We start from the raw sequence: 7,331 nt of genomic DNA on the forward strand, positions 1-7,331 counted from the left end.
GACTTTAATTTCAGTTGGATTTAAATTACTCTTCCACGAATGATCTTTTAAAGACTACAGTCATAATCATTTCGTTGTGCGAATACAAATTCCAATCCGCGAACGATTAAAAAGTAGCTATGCGGGTAAAACAATTTTGTAATTTAATAAAATCCCTGCCATTAATACCCTTTTATAGTCGAGGCTTTCAAATAACCAAACCCTTCGACTTTTAACTGTGCCAAATTTATACGCATTTTAAACGATCAACGGTAATTTATAGGAAAAGCTGAATGAAGTGGGTCGAAAGCTGCTTTTTTGGATTTAATTGAAAGCTATACTGAAAATAAAAATCGTCGCGTTTACAATTTTTTCTTCCAATTTATAGTGGACGTTTTTAAATCCCTAGGTGGCTGTAATTTACAAAGCCGTTTTGCAAACGGCCCTTCTTTACTACTAGTGGCACTATTTTAGAATGCTCGTAGCAACGTAAGAATTTAATGTGTAGCTGCTTTCATTGGCACATGATTTATCAGCAAAATGGCATGAAACATAAAAGGAAAAGGAATAACATTTCAAATTGCAACGTACCACTTTTAATACACTATTGGAAATCTCCTATAAAAAGTGCTTTTCATTGATACTCTGAAAAACAATATAGATTAATTAATTGAATAGCATTTTTGTGACAAAATAGTCTTACTAATTCAATGAAAAATTTATCACAAGAAGAAATGATTTTCTTGGGTAACAAAATTCAGTTTTGAATCAAATTAAAACAAAATTCCTGCAAGAAAGAAAAGCTGGTTTAGACATATTACCCCGCACGCAAGTGGCCGACAAATAAATTAAGAAAATCAATTTATTCGATTCAGATGGTGGGAGAGTCCTGAGTGATTTTATCAATGATTTTTGGCGCATCCTTTGCTTTTAATTCATCTTCCGGCATTACCCATCCTCTCGTGGATTTGAGGTATGTACGGTTATGTTCAGAGGAGGAGTAGTTATATGTAATTACAGGTCAAATTTGAAGTTCACATTACGGTTCAGGTCTAGTTCCGAACCTACCCGACCAGTTAATCATAACCACTCCTTATCAAATCGAAATAACAGATAGCGGCCACTTCGTGGTGCAAAATACCAAACCGGATCACCATCAACTCACCTGCAACGAGGCCTACCATGCACCCTTAACACTTGGTATTAGATACGGAATTGGGCCATGCGTAATAGCGTATTATCTATTGAATTGACACCGAGGTTACCACGAATTAGTTATTATCTTTCTTTGTTTGGATAACTTCCTCATACTGTTTTCGTCAGACCTTTATTGTACAATTGAGAAATGTAAACGATACTGCAGAGGACCGAGCCATGTAACTTGGGAGTTTCGATTTGTTCTAGATTTTCCGGACAGTAGTTGGAATTGAGCTCACTTCGGGCGTCAGCTTCTTGAATTACTGAAGGTATGATTTGTTTTTATATTATTATCTGTACTTGATATTATCGGAATATCATTTTACTTGTTGAAAATCGTTATGAGATTCAGTAAATCAATTTATTGGACCATTACTTTCAAATATCGGCTTTGTAGTTCAGTGATAGAGCGTTGGGCTACAAAACCGGAGGTCGGGTGTTCGAACCTGGGTTGAGGTAGGAATTTTACATCTGTGGCAGAGATGGGAATTTCCTTAGATTAGGTTCGAGGACTGTGCCGGGTACTTCGAATTAGGTTTTCCTGCAGTTTTCCTAATTCGGGAGTAGTATAGAACAACTTAAGACCTTTTGCAGGGGCAGCACTAAAAAGCTTTATGCGGGTCACTCTGTAATTGAGCGTAAGCCTGTTGAGGGCTTAGAACAAGAGGGACAATAAATAAAAAAATAAATAAATAACATTTGCGTTCGATGAAGTGTCATTTTTTTTTCTTGGTGGGAGCACGAGACCCCTTGGAGTTGGAGTTGCCTACTGTGTCTAATGGCATAGAGTAAATGCTATTGGTTAATCCGGCACTGACAAGAATCAATAGCGTTCATGTTGGATAGTTGATCTGTACAGAACTCGTATTAGTTGAGTTGTTTGTCTATATGAGAACGGTTTGTTCGTCATTACAATAACGTTGCTAAAATGGTATGAAATGTAGTATAGAACCACAGATTAACTACAAAATCTGTGATAGAACTAATAATCTTTAAGTTTAGCTACCATCATTTCATTAAATTCGCCACGGCACAAATGAGTGAAAAGCTTACACACATTTTGAACAACCTGGATTATATCTAAGTAAATTTTTACAGATGTTATTTGTTAATTGTTGAATACTGGCGTATTATGATCATTCCGCAAGCCCTCGTTAGGGAATTATTAAAATTTACATTTATTTATGTACCTACGCTAACCGAAGCAAATATATTTTGCGTTTACAATAAAACTCCAGTTCTCCGAAAAAGAATTCATTTAGTAGCTTTCTACGTTTCAGAAACGAAAATGCCTTATTTGTTTCAGATAATACAAAAAGTACAATGCAATTTATTCGTGGCTGGTAATATTACATTAAATGAGTTCTAGGTACAATACAACGTTGGAATATATCTACCTACAACCCGCGATGTGCGTAACAACAGTTTTAATTAGCAGAACGTTCAAAAGCAGCTTCAACATTTTACATCACAAAAATGAGAAAAAAAGAAAAACACTCCCCTGATACCTTCCGTATAAAATAAAATCGAAAATAGCTAAATAAGGCCAGAATCCATTCGATATCAGCGTCGTGCCGACAAAGGGAACTGTTTAGATGGTTCCGCTTCTTTCGAAACGAGTATATTTAAATCGAATTAGCTATTGAACCGTAACGGAGATTTGCTTAACTTCGCACTTTCACGATTCCACGTACCCATGAGGATGGCGGTACTATCGCTAATACTTACTCAATTACCTCATTTGCCCGTCTTCTGAGAACGTGAATTGCGGAAGAAACATTTTAGGGAAACTCGTCACGAACGTTGCCGGTTTGTACTCGAACAACGCAAACTTTCTGCTGAGATAAGGACCGAAATTGCCTTGAGCGTTTAAGATTGTATCGCAATTGAATATTTATAATCAGATGCCTGTTGGTTTGGAAGAAGACAATTTATAAAGCTGAATTTAATAAAACAGGCACAAATAAAACAAAATGTTCCACGTAGAAAGGGATTATTGGCAGTATAATATAATAGGCGAAATCAAAACTCGAAAATTCATGATTTCAAAAACGCTAGCCACTTAGTTCAGAAAATTGACCCCCCCCCCCCTAATTGCTCACCTGTTCTGCGACACGAATACATTGGACATTTGGCTACTATAAAGGTACACATTAATCTGTGATAAAGGTAAAAATGATTACGCCATAAGGGGGAAGATGACATGTAAGACGAAGTCAGTAGAAGAGGTTTACCCCTTATTGAAGGGGGGGGGGGAGGCTGTAAAGAAAAATGCACCAAATTACATTTTCGTAGTCGGAGAGAAAGCTGTTGCAACAGTTAGCGCCGATACCTTCTGTAACTGTTAGGGCCGGCAATAACGAGAGGTAGAAGGGTTTAAAGTGCGGGCCCGATATCACTTTGCAGTGATGTTGCCAACTTTACATAGCGCAAAAAAGAAAAGAAATCCTGAAGGAACTTTGAAGGGATTCTGAAGAGGTTTTGAAGATTTTGAGGCGATTTTTGAAGAAATTTTGAAAAGCTTTTTACGAGATTTTGAAGAGATGTTGAAGAGATTTTGAAGAGATTTTGAAACGATTAAGAGATTTAAAAAAGATTTTGAAGATATTTTGAAGAGATTCTGTAGATGTTCTGAAGAGATTTTGAAGTTGGAAATTCGCGTGGTCTACACGAATTGGGCAGCACCGTCGGAATTTTTCGAGAAAAATGTGCTTTTTGGAAGTAGAAAGGTCTTTCGTTCGGAAAGTTTAAGCTCTACACCAATCCAGACCCACAGACGGTTTACAATTGTTCCGCCATTGTCAAAATATGCGCGGCTGAAGATTCCTCCCTTTGATAATTGTTTTTTATCTCGGCAAGCTCATCCAAAACGGAATAAACGTAATCGGAAAATTTACCCAACAAACCAGCGTAGCAGGGCCCCGCGAGTTCCCGCAATTCCATTAGATCAATTAGAAGGTTATGTAATAACACTGATTTCTACTAATCATGCAGATTCTTACGGTGCATGAAGAATTAAAGAAATTATGAAGGTTCGAAGCATACGAAAAATTATAAGCATTTAAAGAATTTGAAAAATCCGAAGGAATGGAAGGATTTCAGGAGAAATGAAAAAATCTTAATCTGATGGATTTAATAATTTGAAATTTGACACGATTTGAAGAAACGGTTTCTGAAGAATTTCATGGGACTCGCGAACCCGAAGAATCCGGAGAGCCCAGGTGCTTTTCATGTCTGAAGGGGGGAGGGATGCGGGGGACCGGACGAGTTATCTGTCGCGCGTTTCTGTCAACCGTTGCCATTCGTGAACTGTAAAAAATGAGATACGATGAGAGGCAACGTAGCCACGAAAGCTATGCATCGTGCTAAAAACGAAGTGAGGCGGTGTGGTTCTTTGAGCCGAATCAAATTCGTTTTGGCTTTTGTTACTTCGATTTAAAAAAAAATGCAATGAATATTCGTAAAATGTTGCTGTACCTTCAACAATTGAGCATAACGATGAGTAATTGTAAAATAAGAGAATAATTTTATACGCTTCATAAAAAAACGCGTTTACCTGAAGTAGCATATAAATAACTATTAAAAGGTGATGGTATACGTGAATGTTACTAATTTTTCCACCCCGAGTTCGAGCTCCATAAAAATACATAACAAATGTTCTATTAAAGATAGTAGATAACAGCATCGGTCGCACCCTTAAAATTAGGTTTCGACTATTATCGCGCTTCCGTGAGGCGTTATATATAATTTATCGCGTTCATTTAATGCACATACCGAGTTCTTCTCGAGAGGCACATGCGGTAGGGATATCAAATGAAGGAGTGTATAAATACTGGGGCATCTATAAGCGGTTTTCTGGGTGAGCTTTCGTATAACGAAATTGGGAAATGTTAAACGTGCTACTTCCGATTCAATTTATGTTTGCTAGAACTGCGATGAGGTTAGGTGAGACTTCGTTTGTTTCAAGTAGCTTTTGTAATTCTATTTGCGTTCATCCACGCCAATCTTCTGAAATTAGCACTTTTGGACAGGTGTTATTTGCGAATTGGAAAACGGTTCTAAAGTGGCATATTAAAATATCACTACAACGTTTTGAATTGTGAGATACGTTGTTTGTTTTTGCCGGCCTTTTGCTTATTTGGGACACAAAAAGAATGTAAAAATAACGGAAAATCATGATATAAAAGCGAATAAGCCGCTTATGTCCTATCGCGTACTGAAAAGGAAAATACATCCTTGTTAAGGAAACTTCAGTAAAATATGTAGGAAAAGGACGCCCAAAGAATTTAAATCGGCGGATAATGCCACCCCTATACTGTCATCAAAATAAACAGCTATCCTATCAAGGAATCTTGGCACTTTCGATGCAATGCGGCAAGTATGTTAATTAATAAAAAAACTTTTAACTCAATCTTACGTAAGGGTAGAAATTTGGTAACATCTCGCCCTTACGTGTATTTAAATTACGTCAGCAGCTTGGCGCTATTATTTTAATTTATAGTTACCAAATGAGAATGTGTTGATGGAATAGAATGAATGGTGCTATAACATTTAACACATAATGAATACTCCTGCCGGTCGTTTGAGGTCGCAGTAATGTCTCTAGCAAATTATTCCCGGTATTTTCTACTAGTACTCCATCTCCACCTGTTGCTAGGTTGGGAGATTCATCGAAATCATATAAAAAAATTCATACGGCATTTTTTATTTACTGATTACAAAAAGTAACACTATATTAATAAAGCTGTTGTATTTACCAAGCGCCATTTGAGTTGTCGGCATACTGACGAGTCATAAGAACTCCCTTTAACTCCGCATAATATATGCTATTCTTTCTTCAAACGTGAGAATAACGACAAAATAATGGATTTTAAACCGGAAGAAAAATCCTATCAAATCGCTTGCTGCAAATGCAAAAGATGTCTTTGGCTCGTGTCGTATTATTGGAAGCTTTCACAACTACACGTGGTTTAGAGTAGGTATGCAGCCAAATCGGTACCAGTTTTTAATAGCAGTATTGATTGAAATTTTGAATGAATGCACCAAAGGGTAGAAGATTTAGATACCTTTGCCATTTCTTTCATATATGCCAGCATTAACGATGCATTTAAGATTTTGTTTGAAAGATGAAAGGTGGATATTAATCCACGCCAAAAACTTTTCATATTCTTGGCTTGTGCATTTGAATTTTGCAGGCACCAATTTTCTGCAATAAACCAGTTTTCTTCAACCTAAGTCATTTTATTTACAAAGACGAAGATTTTTTATAAGCAAAGGTCAGGTGACATTTCAATGGCAATCAACCCACTTAATTAGAAATGTATACGAATACGAGTATAACGTCCAGATGATTTTATTTTATCTCGCCTGTGCCTGAACTTTGACCTATTTAGTTACCTTTAGCATTTTCAGTTTAAATTTTAGTTTCTAAGATCTAAGGTTGAAATTTTTGTTTCGAATGTGGTTTGTTATTGTTTTTTTTCTGAGGGTTAACTAAATAAAACTATTATTATTATGGTCGGTGTTTCTTGTGAGAACTCAGGTCTAGCCTGGTCAACTAATCGCACGGATTAAAATCAAGTAACGATTAGTGTTTGTCTGCACGTGGTTCGTTATATAGGTAATAATAATAAAAAAAACACATTAAGGAAATATAGGAATAGTATGTAATTCATACTTACCAAAATTGATGGCCACAACAGCCAACGCTAACAAAAAAAAAATCCTGCAAAATTAGCAATTTAAGTAAGTAGTGTTGCTTATTGGGTTTGTTTGGCTTTGCGTTTGGGTTGAATACGAGTAGGTTGTGATAACGTGGTGTGTTTCTGAGAAGAAAAGAAATTATTATTATATTTATAGATGTTTTCTTTCTTGTTAGATCATTAATGGGGAGACTTCACCAATTGATATATCTAGTCCATACAATTCATTTTGCCTTTGTGGGTACTTTCCTCCGACAAAGCAAAATTGGGCGCAATACGTACTGTGGAGGGCCCAAAACAAGAGAGAGGGATAATAAATAAAAAGCGATTTCGAGATATTTGTTCGTACAGTTTTGACATCACCAATAGATATATTTTTTCCAGACCTCTCAATCGCCCTTTGTAAGTACTATCCTCCGACAATCTGTTCTTGAGATACAAGGAATTATTCGA

This window comes from Photinus pyralis, unplaced genomic scaffold (genome assembly GCF_008802855.1).
Source record: "Photinus pyralis isolate 1611_PpyrPB1 unplaced genomic scaffold, Ppyr1.3 Ppyr1.4_LG5, whole genome shotgun sequence".
Taxonomy (NCBI): Eukaryota; Metazoa; Arthropoda; class Insecta; order Coleoptera; family Lampyridae; genus Photinus; species Photinus pyralis.